This window comes from Mustela nivalis, assembly GCF_964662115.1.
Source record: "Mustela nivalis genome assembly, chromosome: 13".
NCBI classification, from domain to species: domain Eukaryota; kingdom Metazoa; phylum Chordata; class Mammalia; order Carnivora; family Mustelidae; genus Mustela; species Mustela nivalis.
This window is the reverse complement of record NC_139032.1, coordinates 51733254-51751737: the sequence shown is the minus strand read 5'-3', so window position 1 is coordinate 51751737 and position 18484 is coordinate 51733254. Positions and strand designations below refer to the sequence as shown.

General features: G+C 39.4%; 1 long non-coding RNA gene across 1 annotated transcript in view; it reads right to left on the bottom strand.

Annotated features, from left to right (window-relative positions):
- The window catches only part of LOC309846003, a 162424-nt gene extending 144395 nt beyond the window's left edge, over positions 1-18029 (bottom strand). Inside the window, exon 1 of the long non-coding RNA XR_014301671.1 lies at positions 17880-18029. This is a non-coding gene — a long non-coding RNA (uncharacterized lncRNA). The remainder of the gene's footprint in view (positions 1-17879) is intronic.
- Between the last annotated feature and the right edge of the window lie 455 nt (positions 18030-18484).

Here is an 18484-nt window from a genome sequence, read left to right as displayed (position 1 = left end):
GGGATCGAGTCCTGCATCAGGCTCCTTGCTTAGTGGGAAGTCTGCTTTTCCTTCTCCCTCTCCCTCTGCTGCTCTACTTGTGCTTATTGTCTTTCTCTCCCAAATAAACAAGTAAAAACTTTTTTTTTAATGTATTTCAGACAAATGGGAGCTTAGTAGGAATGGATCATCTGGGTTGCCTAGAAGAAATGGACCTTGAACAGGTCTTGCTGAACTTGGAGAGGCAGAGATAATAAAAGGCATGTCAAATCTGGGAAATGGGTTTTGATGGGATGAAAGTGGGGAGAGAAGGTAAGAAAGGGAATAGAGGGAGGAGAAGATACAGTTTGGGGGGATTAGAGAGAACAACTTGATGGGGATGGAAGAGGAGGAAGATATAGGGATTACAAAGAGATTGGGTCTTTAAAGCCAGGCAGAGGTTTGGAGTATCTCAAAAGTAAGACAACCTTTAAAAGGGTTTGAGTAAGGGACATTTTGGATAGATGCTGAAACTAAAGAAGAAAACTCTAGCAGTGAGTAATTTAAACCTCTCATCATAATAGAAGGTTCTTACACCATCATTAAATTCAGATTCCCAAATAATATCACAGACCAATATCATAATAGCTAATTCAACATGAAATAACAGCACATTCTCACGTTTCCGATTAACTTTGCCCTTAAGTCTGAGTTTGTTTTTTGTTTTTCTGTTTGTGTGTGTGTTTTGGGGGGGTGTCATTTTCAAGTGCTATCACACAGAGATGCTGCGATTTCTAACAGGGAGGGGAAGAAGGGAATGGAAAGTAAAGTAAAGTAAGTAGGAGGCTTAGAAACACTTTCAGATGATGCCATCGGAAGTAACAGTCCCCTTTCACTATCTATAAAAGAAGCTGTCTTTTCTTGAAAGCCCTTGGAAATGATGAAGTATTCATCGATAAACATCAATTCCTCTTAAATCATAATGTTTGCCAGTCTTCCTCTAGCGCTCTCTTTATGTTGGTCCAGAATGTGACTGTAATAAATATCTGGGTGAACAAGGTTGTGAAATGGGGTCATAAAATAAGCGATTATTTTTAAACTCATCTTTGTCACATTGTGATGCTCCACAAAGCACCTTTCCCTGGGCTACGATTCATTTTAATTGATCCCATCAGCACCATATCTATATCTTGAATGACTTCACAATACCCTCTATTTCCAGAGAAGCCCATCAGGTTATGGGTTTGTTAGTAATAAAAATTACCAAGGAGCGGTCTGTGGATGATAAGAGCAATACAAATACTAAAAGAGAAGTAATAAGGGAAATAATGAGCATCGTGCTTGTTCCTTGGAAGTCAACAATTCTGAGTTCCCTGAAGCCACACTTAACCTACTGTATTAAACAGTAATGGACAAATATTAGAAATGTTGATGTCAGGCTTTTAGAATTCATTGGCATCAAAACATCATTTAGAAGTTAAGTTCTACTAAGTATTTTTCATCAGTTTTCCTTCCATACTATTCTTTTCCTCATAGGACAGAGCCTGAAACCCCAGAAGAATAATTTTGTTCCTGTTTTAATGGTTTACTGGTTCACTCCAGAGTGTGAGCTGGAAAAAAGGGAAGTACCATAAAGTCTTTTTTGTACCATGATTTTCCACAATGTCACTAGGGTAGCACTTTCCATTGTCAAGACTATCTGCAGAGCTGAGTAAATGAGCATCCGGCAAGCTGCTGTGGGGGCATCAACACCAGCCGGAGCGCAGGCCTCACGTTTCACCTTCACCCAGCCTCCTCGGGGTTGTACTTGCTAAACCTTTAAGCTAGATCACAGAGCAAGAAAAGTGATAGACCAGCCCCAATTATCTTGACAGCTCTTTTTCTCTCTCACAAGAATGAGTTGGACTGGAAGGTGAGTTATTCTGTGGGAGTGAGAAACAGGTGAGAGAATCAGAAGAGCCTAAGCAGGCCTTCATTTGAGGTGACTATTTCATCAGTTGGAAAACTGACTTAATGAGTATAATTTACTTGAAGTGACTCTGAGGGGCTCTTTTTTTTTTTTTTTTAAGATTTATTTATTTGTCAGAGAGAGAGCGAGCGAGAGCGAGCACAGGCAGACACAGTGGAAGGCAGAGTCAGAGGGAGAAGCAGGCTCCCCGCGGAGCAAGGAGCCCAATGCGGGACTCGATCCCAGGACGCTGGGATCATGACCTGAGCCGAAGGCAGCTGCTCAACCAACTGAGCCACCCAGGCGTCCCATCTGAGGGGCTCTTTTAAGGAAGAAGTCCACCCTGAACTGGAGACAACTTGCAAGAGGCAGATTCTGGCATGCTAAGAGGGCTTGGTGAAAAGGAGGCAGGAGTCAATGTTAGATAAGCAGTACCCGCCTGCTGGCCTCCCGAGCTTGGGCCAACAGCCAGCATTACCCAATCACAGCACTGCTACCACAACCCTTGTCAATAAAGGGAACCAGCACCAACTCCTGATGAATGGAGCTTGGCACCTAAGGTGAAATTCATGTGTCATCCTTGCTTGACCTTAAGCTTAAAAGTGAAAGAGATATCGTAAGTGTCATTTCTAATCCCCATTATAACGCTTTGCAGTGGGCATTATTATCATTTCCCCACCACCACGTCTTCTTTCTATGGAGGAAAATGGGATGCAAAGAAGTGACTTTCCCCAAACCAGAGCAGCAGAGCAGAGAGGAGAACTCTGATGGTCTGGTTCCAAGTCCCACATTGACTCTCCTAAGCCATTTCCACAAGCGGGAGGTGGTTTTAAAGGTATGCACCTATTTGAAGCTCCGGGGGGCTCAGTCGGTTTGGTGTCCAGCTCTTGATTTTGGCTTGGGTTGTGGTCTCACAGTCATGGGAATGAGTCCTTCACTGGGCTCCACAATGGGCATGGGGCCTGCTTGGGATTCTCTCTCCCTCTGCCTCTGAATCTACCCCACCCCTTGCTTGCATGCTTGCTCGCTCTCTCTCTCTCCCCCTCAAAAACAAACCAAAAAATTAAAAATAAAGGTATGCACCTATTTAACATTTCTCTTTTATTTATGGGGAGTGATAGTGGTTTTCTATTTACAGAAGTGATATAAAATCTTCCTTTAAAATCAATTACATTTCGAAAACAAACAATGATTTAAAGAAAAATATAAGAAAGTAATCTCAGATATTTCCAAGAATATGGCACTGTTAAATACATCCATTCACTAGGAAGTCAAAGTGAAACAGCTTGAAATAGTGATATTTACTGATCACTCCTTAAAGCTCACACCAAGGAGACAGTACTCAAATCTAGACATACAGGGTGAAGAAAGAGCTTACTAGCCTATTGGGCTTCCTCTTCTACATCCTTGGGAAACTCCCTCTATGTTAATGAAGCATTCACAGGCCTGCAAGGAGTTTCTATTCTCAGTAAACTGAGCTTCCAGTCAAGAAATTACAGAACTGTTTTGCAATTTATTCCTGTAAAGTCGGGATCTGTGCTTATAATAGTAACAACTGGCTAACATACACAAGGCATGAACTAAAGGAAAGCAAAGGGGGACACCCAGGAGCTGGTTACCTTTTCTAGATATCTTATATAAACAGTACTCAGAGACTGGCCCAAAAGGTGTTTTCTTAAGGTAGCATGGGACAAATGTTTTGGAGGGAAGAAGAGCTTCTGCAGAACTCCTGAAATGACATGATGTACAAAATGTCCCCATTACCTCTATAGGGTGACTTACCTGTTCTGACCTCCAATAATAGCTGAAGGACAGCAATATAAATTTCCAGAGTGACTTCCTGATTTTTTCCATTTTTTTATTTTTAGAGAAAACTCTAACATCAAATCACCCCAGCCAATACCATCTACAAAGATCATTAGCAAATGGCACTAAAACCGTTCTTTAATCCTAAGATCCACTTTTTATCCCCACATTTCAACATTTCTGAAATTAGATTGTACCTGCACATCCAGTGTGGTCTTTATTTTTCCTTCTTCATTCCATCTTCCACCTGATTCCCCCTTAGAACTGAGTAAATACAATGCTCACGTTTTAGTGTGAATTAGGATCAGTCATAATTTTGGAAGTATGTCACCAAATAGAAGCCTCTCTACATATTATTTGGTTTGAAGTCTTTTCTTTTTTAAAACCATTAAACATTGAAACATGTTGTTAGGGAAAATGCATTTGAACAAGAGACCAAGTGGTAGAAAGAAAAAAAAAAAATGAAAAACCATCAAAAGAATGCTACTGTGTCCCAAAGGTTAGAGTCATCTTACTATCAAGAGAGAAAGTCTAGAGCAAAGAAAACCAGATAATTCATAAATTGAAAAATCCAGTGCTCATTTATCTTTATTTTTAATAATTCCATTTGTGCACATGTGTTAGATCACAAGGTCACGATGTTACTCTTCCTGCTGGCTTCTCATGTAAATTACAAATAAGTTTTTATGATAATGATTTATGGGGTTATCTATTCATCTTCCCAACAAAGACTCACCTACAAAGAAACAATTATTCTGCCTCTGAGATGGGATGTCATGAAAGGAATGGTTTCCAGAAGCTTTGATTAAAAAAAAGTCCAACGCAGGCAAAATTCATCTTGTTAATAGTCAAAACAGTGGCTACTTTTAGTAAGAAGGAAGGGGGCAGGGATAGAGAAGGGGCCTGATGGTCCCTTCTGGGGCAGGGAGACTGAAAATGTATTTTTTCCTGACCTGGCTGGTGATTACACAGGTGTGTTTATTTTGCACTGAGGTGTGCACCTATGAATTGTACATTCTTCTGTATATGTGCTACGCTCCTTGAATGAAAAAGAAGTTTACAAAATAAATGCAACAGATACAGGATTTCCTGTAATATACTATTTGTTGACCAGAAAAAACGGGGGGGGGGGGATGTATTCTCCCTTCAGGTAAACTGCACTAGGAGCTTTAATATTACATTTACTACGTGGTAAATGTTGACCCAAGGAGCATTAATCTTGATGCTCTCCCACGTCATTATCTGTTCTCTAGCATTATCAGAATAGAATATATCTCTATGTAAGTAACAATTTCTGTTCAATCTCAAAGAATAACACTAAACATGAAAATCAGAAATATCGATCTTGTGTTGTTATAAAGATGTTTCTATTAAGGAAAATAGTTTCTGTAAAATTGTAGACTTGCTGTCCTAACACATATAACTGGTCCTGGAATTATACTGTGCAGGAGATACCCACAAGTGAAAATGACCTCTTTCAGCAAACGGGTTCCAACAGGATAGTTTTAGGGTAGGGATGCTGGATTTCTCTATCTCAAGTTATCCAGGTTACTGAGGACTGAGCGAGACCCAATCTACCCTCTTCCTGCCCCTGGCATGGAGTCCCGGCAGGACTCCACGAACGGGTACAGTTTTGGACGGAGGTGAGGAGAAAAGGACGAAGCAAAAGAGGACTATGTCCCTGGGAACCAGTCGAAACTGGGAACACTCAAATTTCAGACACATTAGTCTGAAATTCTAACACTCAAATGGGAACACTCAAATTTCAGACACATTAGTCTGAAATTCTAACAACCAACAATATGTGTGGGACATTAAATTGACTCACATGCCAAATGTGCTTGTGCCATCACTAACTCTGGATGGTGCCTGTTGGAGAGCAAACAAAAGCATAGAGGTTCTAATATCTTTTCCCACTCCCAGGGAAGACACAGGTCAGAGGGTAGGGGCTGGTATTCCGTATTTATTTATTTATTTATTTATTTATTTATTTATTTATTTATTTGACAGAGGGAGACACAGAGAGAGAGAGAGGGAATACAAGCAGGGGGAGTAGGAGACAGAGAAAAGCAGGTTTCTTGCTGAGCAGGGAGCCCGACATGGGGCTGGATTCCAGAACCCTGGGACCATGACCTGAGCTGAAGACAGATGCTTAATGACGAGCCACCCAGGCGCCCCAGGGCTAGTATTCCTCACAAAGCCTTTGCACTCCTGTTGAATAATGCCCCCGCAAAAGTACATCCATTAATAAATCTCTAGAAGCTATGAACGTCACACTATTTGAAAAAAGGGTCTTTGCAGACGTAATTAAGTATCTTGAAATGAGGTTATTCCGTACTATGCAAGCGGATGCTAAATTTTTGATAAATGTCCTAAAGACAGAAACAGAGAAGGCATGTAAGATTGTAGGGGGAGAGGTGGGAATAATGTGGCCAGGAGCCAAGAAAGCCAAGGAATGCCAACAGTCACCCAAAGCTGGAAGAGGCAAGAAAGGTTTGTCCCCTAGAGCCTTTGGAAAGAGTACAGCCCTGCCAACACCTTGATTTTGGTCTTCTGGCCTCCAGAACTGTGAGAAAATAAAGTTCTATTACTGTAAGTCATCCAGTTTACAGTAATTTGTTATAACAGTCCTAGGAAACTATTACAACTCCCAAATACACCCTTAGAGACTCTGCTCATCAGGAAGCATTGCAATTCCCTACTGACTGAAAAATACTTGTCCTTTGGTAAATACTAGGCATTTTTTTTTCCCCTCTGGGTGGCAAGTAGTAGAATATCTCCCCAGGAGAATACAAGAGACAGAATGTACCAAAGACAAGTCATTGCGCCCACCCTCCTCATACACAGACTGGACAGGACCCACACACAAACTTTTTTAATGTCTAAACTATTTCACTGAATGCATCGTTCTAGAAGGCTGATAGATTCAAATACCCTAGAGTATAAGACAACTGGTTTCTGACTGGTGAAAGGCGCCTAACTACTACTGGCAGTTACCAAGTAATGTCTTTCAACTCTGTTTTACTGAAATATAACTAATTACCAGGAATTATGGTGCTTCCTTTGCCTTTCTTGTTCCTGTATCATTCTTACTCACTTATCTCGGGCAACATCACCAGTCTCGAGCCCCATTTCTTGGCTCACTGTAGTCCTTACCACTCACAGAAACCTCTGCATCTGTTGGGTACTTGGAAGGGTTCAGCCTTTTTCTCTCTTTTCTCCTGATTAGGCCCATGTCTTTCCCACCCCTCCCCCTTCAACACTGCCCCAGCCCCACTCATCTCCCTCACCTGCATTCACAACATAGAATCTTTTCAAAAAGACACATAATCAGCAGGGAAATGCAAATGCAAACAATGAGATACCACTTCATATCCATCAGAATAGCTGCTATCTCCCCAGTAAAACAAAATAAAAGAAAAAGAAAAAAAAAAGAAGAAGAAACTAACAAGCTCTGGCAAAAATACAGAGAATTTGGAACCTTTGTCCACTATTAGTAGAACATGAAGCAGTCATGGTAGAAAAGTTTGGCAGTTCCTAAAAACAAAACAAAACAAAGCAAAGCAAAACAAAAACCTGAAAACAGAATTACCATATGATGCAGCAATTCCACTATTCCACTTCTGGTATATACCCAGGAGAGTTGAAAGCAGGGTCCCAAAGAGATATTTGTACAGCCATGTTAATAGCAGCACTATTCACAGTAGCTCTAAGGAAACAACTCAATGGATGAATGGATAGACAAGATGCAGTTTATACACACAATGGAGTACTATTCAGTCTTCAAAAGGAAAGGAATTCTACATGCTACAACATACATCAACCTTGAAGACATGAGGCTAAGTGCAATAAGCCAGTCATAAAAAGACAAATACTGTAAGTGGTATCTAGAGTAACGAAATTAATAGAAACAGAAAGTAGAATGGTGGTTTGCCTGGGCTGGAAAGAACAGGAGGTAGGAAGTTGTGGTTTAATGGGTTCAGAGTTGTAGTTTTCAAGATGAAAAGATCCTGGAGATTGGCTGCACAACTGTGTGAACAGACTTAATGATACTGTTCTATACACTTGACAAAGGTATATTTTTTTGGTGGATATTTTACCACAGTTAAAAATAAAAATTGAAGGGGCACCTGAGTGGCTCAGTGGGTTGAGCCTCTGTCTTCAGCTTGGGTCATGATCTTGGGGTCCTGGGATTGAGCCCCACATCGGGCTCTCTGTTCAGCAGAGAGCCTACTTTCCCCACCCCCTCTGCCCGCCTCTCTGCCTACTTGTGATCTCTCTCTCTGTCAAGTAAATAAATAAATAAAAATTTTTAAATAAAATAAAATAAAATATTTCAAATACATAGAAAAGCACAGAGACTAATACAACCACCTACCCAGACTGAGAGCTCTTCTCCTCGCTCTCTGGATCCCTAACCCCCGCCACCTCCCACATTTGGTGTGCATCTGAGCTATGCATTATTTTTCTACTTTTACTTTCTTTCTATCTACCCCCAAACAATATGTAGTATTAATCTGATATATCTCAAAAACACAATGTTGCATGGAAAATAGCAAGTTGCAAAATACTATTAATGTACATTTTAAAGGCACACAAACACAAAAGGCAACTTGGAGAAGTGACTGTCTTCACGCCTATACACTAGCCTCAGCTAAAGTGAACTGTTCTCACATTTAACTTCCTAAAACATCTGAAGTAACCTGCCTGTTTCTTGGTGAGAACTGTCTGTACCTCACACTTGAGGTTCTATTTGTGTTCCCTTGGCTACTTGGTCAGGCTGCTCACTGAATGCCGTTCCCATTCGGTCTGCCTAAGACTTTAGTCTTCCCAGTTGTGGCTTCACCTCCTGGCCTAGGCAACACAGTCATGGACAGCTTATTATAGATTCTGGATACTTAGCCCCAGGATTTTCCTGCCTGAGTTCACTGCCACGGGAGCCCCAATACCTGGCGGACAGGCCCTAGACACCTCAGGGATTAACAGATAATTTTGAAAAAATGCATTTTTATTCTAAGTTTATGTTAAAACATAGCTTTAAGCATTATGGAAATACATGAACAATTCAACTATCAAAGAAAGAATCTAATAAAACACTAAAACTGAGACACAAACTTGGGGTTTTGGACCCTTTTTGTGTCAAGAAACTAGCTATGTATCTGGTCATAAACATTATTTCACTTTTTATATTCATCCTCAAGTCAGTGTGTGACTTGAATTACCCACTCCTGGTGATGGGTTTCCCTTTTGTATAGACTTGATCTTCAGGTGTTTTTGTTTGTTTGGTTTGGTTTGGGTTGGGTTTTTTTTTTAGATTTTATTTATTTATTTGACAGGGAGAGAGCACAAGTAGGCAGAGAGGCAGGCAGAGAGAGAGGAGGAAGCAGGCGCCCCACCAAGCAGAGAGCCAGATGTGGGACTCGATCCCAGGACCTTGAGATCATGACCTGAGCCGAAGGCAGAGGCTTCACCCATCCAGGCACCCAATATCTTCAGTTTTTAATGAAAGCTTCATAGTCAAGTAATCTTACCTAAAAGTCAGCAGAACGCCAAAAAGATATGGGACAAGCTTAAATGCCTTTGCTTTTTACTCTTCTGCATTAGGAAAGTAATTTTTACAAGCAACTACAGTGGCAGGCTGTATATAGTCATTCTCAGTTTTATAATTGAACTACATGAATGCAATGGCATTGGTAAGCAGAAGCAAGGAGGACTGTGGTTTTGCATGTGTCTAACAAATACATCATTTTCTTATCAGGTGTCCTTATTCCCCTTACATATACCTCAGACAATGAAATTCACTATCTTCTGAAAATATAAAGACTTTTGACTTTATAACCTTATACCTGGATCAAAACCCTATTCCACCGCTCTTTAGTAATGGCCCTGAGCAAACTGCCTCACTTCTCTGAGGCTCAGTCTCTCAACAAGTCTAATGAGGTTAATAAGACCCACCTGACTTGGACTGACTAGATGGGAGGTAACACAGTGCCAGGCGTACCATAGTTATGACCAAGATATAACAGAACTCTTTAAACCATTTCGAGAAGATCAAATAAAGGTTAAGGATAAACTGAAAGAACCTGTTGATTTGTTTTTTGTTATTTTTGTGTTTGTCCATTGGTTTGTTCCTATTGTTGCTGATGTGATCAGCTGTTTCTCTGGATTAACCAAATCAATCTACTGGTTTGGCTACTTGGTCAGATAACTTTGTTATTTCACTTTTTATATTCATGGCTATTTATATTGGCTATTAACATGGTCACGGTCACTTAAAATCAATCCATATTTACAGTATAGGGATAGAAAAATTTTCCCTTTTTCCCTCTAAGTTCTTTGGCTGATCTAATAATTAAACTTACATAAGACAAATTAACAGGACAAAGACAAATTTAATTTTGTATGTAAAGGAGTCACAAAGACATGGAATCACGGACAAATCAGGCAGTGGAGGTTTATATGCCTTCCTGAGCTGAGAAAGACAGGGGCCTGGGACTTCAAAAGAGAGAAGGGTAATTCACAGAACCATAAGAAGAGCAGATGTTTGGTAATTAGATGTTTGCCCTGCCATACAGATAGGTTATTCAGATAAAAATCTATCTCTGGTAATAGCTCTCTTTCTAGGTCAGCACCCCCCCCCCCACCATCTAAACGATTTTAGCTAGCTGAGGGAGAGGTCAAAGTTCTTCTGAAGTCTTCTGGCTCTTGGATGACTTCAGCTCAAGATAATCCATATGTCACAGTGGCATATTCTGGGGTGGCAAAACCAGCTCCCCTTTAAAGAGTAACAACTGGGTCACTTTCTAGGGGAAAAAAGATGGAAGTTGGACCCCAATTCACACTATACACCAGGATAAACTCTACATGGATCACACATTTAAAACAAAACATAAGGGGCACCTGGGTGGCTCAGTGGGTTAAGCCTCCGCTTTTGGCTCAGGTCATGGTCTTGGGGTCCTGAGATCTAGCCCCGGCATCAGGCTCTCTGCTTAGTGGGGAGCCTGTTTCCCCACCTCTGCCTGCCTCTCTGCCTACTTGTGATCTCTCTCTCTCTGTCAAATAAATAAATAAATCTTTAAAAAAAAAGCAAAAACATGAAAACTGTAAGAGATATGGAAAATTTTTTATAACCTTAGAGTAGGGAAACACCTTTCCAACTATGACACAATTTATATGACTCACATGTCATAAAATGAACATGGGGTGCCTGGGTGGCTCAGTGGGCTAAAGCCTCTGCCTTCAGCTCAGGTCATGATCCCAGGGTCCTGGGATGGAGCCCTGCATTGGGCTCTCTGCTCCGCAGGGTGCCTGCTTCTTCCTCTCTCTCTGCCTCTCTGCCTACTTGTGATCTCTGTCTGTCAGGTAAATAAATAAAATCTTTAAAACAAACAAACAAACAAACAAACTGTGGCAAAATAAAAATCAAATAAAGTACTGGGAAATAGATTATAATTCATTCTGTAGACAAAGGACTAATCTGTACAGGATGCAAAAAGTAGCTAGAAATGTTAAAAAAAAAAAAAAAAAAAAACTCAGACCAAAAATCCAATAGTAAAAAAATGGGCAAAATATAAAACACGAGGAAAAAAGATCATATGATCTTGAAACATATGATTAGATTCCAATTGTGACCACAATAAAAGCAATGCAACAATATACCACACTAAGTTACAATATTTCACCTATCACATCTTCAAACATCCAAGTTTGACTAAACATAAGGTTGGCAAATTTGTGGGCTCTTCATTTACTACGAGGGTGAGTGAAATAATACAACACTTATGGAGGGAAATTTGGGAATATATTTTAAAACTATAATTGGATTTATCCTAGTAATCCTACTTCTGGGAATTTATCTTAAGGATATACCTGTGCACTCAGAAAATCACGAATGTTATCCATTACAAAATAGTTTGTAATAGCATCAACCTGGAAGCAATCCACATGTCCATCTAAAGGTGACTGGTTATAGAACTACAGTTCAGCCACAGAATGGAATGTTTGGCAGCTCTTACAAATGAATGAGAAAGACCTCTACACACTGATACAGAAGGAAAACAGATGATTGAATGGAAAAAAAAGTACAAAACTGGCCACAGAGTATGCAAATTTTATCTAAGAAAGGTGATAAGGATACATACTTATATTTTCTTACATTTTCATAAAGACATACCAAAGAGACACAAAAACATCATCTCAGGAAGCTTTTCTCTTTGACAGCTTTCAGACATTTTCTCTGCATGGGTTGGCCGGAATCAAGAGAGGAATTGTAAGTTTCTGTTCCAGTCCTACACTTACAAAGGGGTTTCACTTTGTAAATTCTCTTCCCACTGCAGCAATTAAAAGAGGGAACACAAAGTTGAAGGAGTCATTTTTCACCTCTCAGGACTGTACTGCCCATCTATTACCTGAATGGCCACTTTGGCACAGTTTAGCTTGCCCCTGAATGCTTCCAGGAGGGGAACTCTACCACTGTTATCCTGATGCAATTCTTTCAGGAAGTTCTTATGTTGAGATGGAAAATCTATCTTCAACCCATTGGTTCTACTGCTAGCCTCGGAACCCTGCAGATAAGACTAACTCATCCCACAGAAGTTAATTAAACTAGTCACTCCAGGAGAATCACCCTCCTTACATTAGTCTAGAGTCAGGGTATGGGGGTGGGGTGGGGTGGGGAAGGGAAGTAAATAATGTGTTGTTGTTGATGTTGCTGTTTGATTTTAAACAAGCCCTGATCGGGTTTGCAAAATAGGAATATTACAACATACTACATTGAAAATACAATCTAGTCATCTTGTTAACCAAATTCACTTCAGAAGTGCATCTTAAATGCAAAATAAGTAGAATAATTGTCTTCTAACATGCACCTTGAAGTATTTCAGTAGCTCCCATTATTGTAGGTCCAAGGTGCTCAGAGGAACAATTCAGAATTGATAATCAGAGAGACAAGCCTACTTCTCTCCCACCAGAGTTACGGCCACAGAGAAATGAGGTCTTTGAACACATTGCTGGAGAATAAGACTTATTTTGAATTAAGTGCTGTCACCTAAGTTAGTAATACCCCAAGCAAGTTTTATGGCTCTCTGAAGAAAGAATTAGCCTACTCATTTGGGAATTGAGTGGTGTATGGAATGCAGAAAGTGACAATGAGGTTGGAAATGGATTGGCTTTGGGGCTTGTTCTGCTATATAAATAATAATGAACCTTTTCCAAAAGGAAGTAATGTGAAATGGAAAAAAAAAAATCTGTCCCTAGAGTATAAAATTACCTCATAAACCAATTTGCATTTCTCCACTCCAAGCATATTTTCTGGGAGTTCTACTTAGAGAGAGAAAGCTGCTGAATGATAATTAATTTTAACAAGCACTTGGCAGACTGAGCTGGACAGTACACAAGCTGCCCTAGAGCAAGTATGAATTTGAACTCGACTTTCTAGCCTTTTTCCCACCATGACAATATTTAGGCATGAAAATGATTGGGATTTCAACTTCACTTTGTTTTGGGTTTTTTTTTTTTTTTTCCCTCTTCATTTGGATTTTTCTTTCCTTTAATTCAACTTCAATACACAAGCAGTTTGTAAACACAGTTAAGAAATGTGGGAGATAATTGGATCTTGGTGTAGCAACAGCAGAAGGGTATTAGGTATTTGCTATTCATCAAAGGGACCACCTGTTTTTCTTTTCCTTTTTCCCCATGTTCGGAAAAGAAATGTACACATCTCCTGGCTTATAATGTACAGTTCATTAGTGGGGAAAGTGCTTTAGAATGAGATCTTTATGTCATTTCCCATGCAATATTTTCATTCTTTCTTAAAGCATGATTTGGTAAAAGCAAGTGAGAGTCTTGACATGTGATCAGCAATGTTCCAGCACTATTTCTCTTTTATATCCCTGCACATGGAATACAGGCAAGCAAATAATGAATCATTTCTGAAGAGGAAAATAAATTTTGAGAGAACTAATACTATGATTTGATAGTAATAACTTACCTCTCATCCATCCATCTGGTTTATTGTTCTATACTAAATTATTTATGCATGTCTATAGCTTTAAAATTTATATGAAAAAGTGCAAAATCTTAATTATGGAAAAAAAAGACATTCTGTAAGTTCCCAGGCAATCTACTAAAAAGATGAATATCTCTCTACGCATTTTCATATGAAAAACAATGACATGATAATCCATTCTTCCTTATATTTTTGAAAACAGACTTACAACCTGTGATTCAGTTGCGTGTTCTCACAGAGAACTAATTAACCTTCATGATTAACAACTCATCAAATTCCATTACTTCTATAAAGGCAATACTTTTTTATCTTTCATAATCAAATTTAAGCTCATAATGCCATGAATAAAACTGCAGGTTAAAAATAATGTGTCTGAATTTTTATCCTCCTCCTTTGGAAACATATGAAATGTTTACTCTATCTAGAAATCTTGATGCTTAAGTGGCCTGTTATTTTTGTCACCTACAAACACAATAATATTCAAATTAAGCTTTCCCTTGTCAGAATCTCTCTTGATCATGTGTCACATTGAAAGCTTAGCAAATTTCTGCAAAGTCAAATCTATGTACCAGCTAAAATAATTTTCTTAATTTATTCTTGATTCTGATGGGAACTTTCTTAAATTAAATTGCACTCAACATTTACTGAGAATCTAACATGCAAGGCGATATGCCTAGAGGTAAGGGGCACACAGGTGAGTAAAATGAGGCCCTTGGGAAGCTTTTAACTGAGGGAGGACAAAAACTATATTTACATTATGTTGATAAAGGGCAAAGAGTTCTCACCTGGTTGCTAGCATACAGAGGTGTTAGTTACAGATCTGCCCCAAACTAAAAGTATGACCTTGAGAAAGCTTCTTGTTCTTGCCCTTTCAATCTCTTCTTCATCTATAATCTAGGGATTAGGATTATATTTATTCAACAAACACCAACTGAGCATCTACCATGTCAGAATAGTGGCTAACCCTAATGAGCAATTACCCTGGGGCAGGTAACAGGGTAAAATTTTACGTGCATTATCATTTAATCCTCAAAGCAATCCCATTTTCAAGAGGAGGAATGTGAACCTCAAAGATGTTAGGTTAACTTGCCCAAGGATACAAGGCAGCTGAGCCAGGATTCAGATCTAAGGTTAGCCGGACTCCAAAACTGACGCCATTGTTGTTGCTACCACCTTGAATGGTTTCAAATTTATTTACTGTTGTTTTTTATTTTAATCCAAGTACAGTTAATATACAGTGTTATGGTAGTTTCAGGTGTACAGTATAGTGATTCAACAATTCTATACATTACTCAGGGCTCATCATATGTGTATAAATAGATTTTAATTTCAATATTATATGATAATTTACATTGTAAAATGTAAATACAGAGAGTTTGATTTTTATATTAATAGCAGAGGGGTGGAAAATAAGGGTACATAACAAAATGTCACACTGATTCCAACCAGGGAAATTCAAGGAGACTTCCTGGAGGAGGCAGCATGTGGCTGCAGTTAATAAGATTTCCTCACACACAACTGGAGGGGTAAGGACACTCCAGGCTTTGAAAACTAGGTGAGTGGTCACAAAGCAGTAAACACTCATAGATCTGCAAGAAATTAGTGGAAAGGGCAGTAAGAATGAGGCCTTGAAAATTCAGCTCAAGCCAGATTGTGGAGAGCCTTTAGTTATGCTAAAGACCCTGCACACCCTGGGAAAGAGGCAGCTACTGGAAGTTGTACATGAAAGTGAAATGATTAGCACCTTTTTGTTTTGAGTTTATTTCTTTGTTTTGTTGTTTTTAATTATTTACAACCAGTGAAAACAGTTAGCAAGGCTGCCAAACACAAGATGAACACAGAAAACTAGTGATACTAAACAATAGCAACAAATAATTTAAAATGTCATTTTCAGAAGAAACAATAGCAACACAATTAAAAAGAACTTGAAAAAAATCTCAAAAAATATGGGAAGTGTCTTTTCCATGACAATTATAAAATCTAAGAGGTGCCTGGGTTGCTCAGTTGGTTAAGTGTCTGCCTTTGGTTTAGGTCATGATCCAGGATCTTGGGATCAAGCCCCACATGGGCTCTTTGCTCAACGGAGATCCTGTTTCTTCCCTGACCGCTGTTCCCCTGCTTATGCGTGCTCCCTCCCTCTCTCTCTCTCTCTCTCTGTCTGAAATAAATACATAAAATCTTTAAAAAAAATTATAAAACCTAATTTAAAAATACATGACAAGTTGTAAGTGGAGAAATATGCTATGCTTATTTATAAATGGAAAGACAATAAATTGGCCTGTAAGTTCAATGCAACTCCAATGAAAATGTCACAAAGTCTATTTGTGGTAGAGGCCAGTCGGTCCTTACAGTCACATGGAAAAGAAAGGGTCACGTTTGTCAAGATAATTTTGAAGAAGAAAAAGGATAGATGTCAAAACCCCACGGATGTTGGATTAAGAGGTACACATTTTCACCCATAAAACAAGTCACAAAGATGAAAAGTACAGCACTGGGAATATAGTCCATAATACTGTCATAACTGTGTGGCAACAGATGGTGACTACGCTTACTGTGGTCAGTAAGAGTACTATACAGAATATCGAATCACTATACTGTACACCTAAAACTAATTTAACATTGTATGTCAACTCTATTTCAATTAAAAAACAAACAAACAGATGTCAAACATTTTCAAACTAGGTGACCTGAGAGGGCCCCAAGGACACTTACGGTTTTCTATTTCTTTTTTGGGCTAAAGAAATAGTGTGGAGAACGGGGTAGGAAAGATGATACTGATGACAAAGAGACACGAGTTCCTCATCCACTTTAAATCAAAGTGACCCTGAATCTTAGACGCAGGGATTCTGATTCATTAAGTCAAAAGCTATTTTCAAAAGAAGCCCTTGCAGGACCCGGGCCTGGCTAAAGGATAACAATTCTAAGTTTTTGGAATAAAGTTTCAATCAGCCAGCTGGCATGCACTAATCATCTGATAAGTGCCTAAAAAATAAAAAGGAGTTAGATGATGAAATTGTAAGCACACCACCTTGGGTAGAGGCAGAAGTCACACATGAAGTAACTGAAGAACTAACTACCTTTTTTTTTTTTTTTAAAGATTTTATTTATTTATTTGACAGAGAGAAATCACAAGTAGATGGAGAGGCAGGCAGAGACAGAGAGAGAGGGAAGCAGGCTCCCTGCCGAGCAGAGAGCCCGATGCGGGACTCGATCCCAGGACCCTGAGATCATGCATGACCTGAGCCGAAGGCAGCGGCTTAACCCACTGAGCCACCCAGGCACCCATGAACTAACTACCTTTTAAAAGCAACATATTATTAAGTGTAGTCAAGTACAAACTAGAAATAAACAAGAAAATGCTAAGAGCTGTTTGCGGGGCGGGGTTTGATAGCCACAGGCAGATAGGCTCAGGGACACAGTGTAAAATGGACCTGGGAAGTATGTGGCTATAGAAGGAGTCACTGTGTTTGAACGCAGCCACTTTTCTGCCACCGGTCCACTGTCACTCTCGCATTTTAGTAGGACAGCACCAGAACTATCATTCTGCGCTACCCATTGCATCTAAATTCCATCAAATTATGACAAACTTACCAAGATGTGTCTTCAAAATCTGTCTTCTATAAGAAATTAGCTAATGATCTTGTCTAAGATTTAAGAAACTGGTACTCCTGTCTTCCTACTTGTTCTCTTACTTATTGTGCATCTTATGATGTTGCAGGTGGCTAGGAATTTCTTCTCCCTGGGCACCCTTTATTCTGGGCTTTAGATCATTCATAACTGTTGCTGTGAGGTCCTGAGCACCCACATGGAGGAAGAAACAGAGGTTAATACCTGGTGGAGGATGTGCTTCCTCTCATTGACAAGCTTGTTGTTTATAGAATGGTGAGTCCCAGAAGGACATGAAAATATCCACGAGATCCTAATGTTCCCTCACAGGACATGGACCCACTAGAGCTTTTTCTAAACCATTTATATCACACTGGCTCACAGAACTAACTTACTATATCCAGTGACCAAGATTCCAACTACAAGCACCTCAGTTGGGTGTTGGCTCATGCATATTCCAACCAAGAGGTAATGTACCATAAAATTCATATTGACAAGTCTCTAATGATTAAGGCAACCACAAAAAATCTCATTACTTAAAGAAATTAAACTCACTGTGGTTTATATAGCAATATTCCTCATCCATGTCCAACCGACATCAGATAGTTCGCATGCCAGTCACAGTTAAATTTAATTTGCTGTAATCCTGGTAAATGGGAGGTAATCAACAAGTCCTTAGCTCCAGCTCTGAAGCAGCACAGAAGACATTTCTGAAATACATTAATAAAGAGTGGATGGGGAGAAGGCTTCCTGACAATAACTAACATTTGTTATGTACCAATAATGCTTCCTGGGTTCTGGTATTCTATTTATTAGAATTAAAATATGTACACAGTTTAAGAGATTTGTCTGATGTTTGTTATTTCTTTTGTTATCCTTGCACAGTTACCAAAATTGAGATTAGAGCCATCATTTCTTGAAAGTACTATTCTAAATCCTTAGTTTACTGCAGGCCAGCCTCACAACAACCCCATGAGAAATTATTCTGCTTGCCACTTTGTAGCTAAGGAAACTGAGGCAAAAGAAGTCATATGCTGTCCAAAGTCTCACAACTAATCAAAGGCAAAGATTTCAGAGTCCAACCTCTTACTTATTCACGGCTCCCCTTCTAGTTGTAGATACTTTTCATATGATTGTTCATTAATATGTGGATAGGTGGA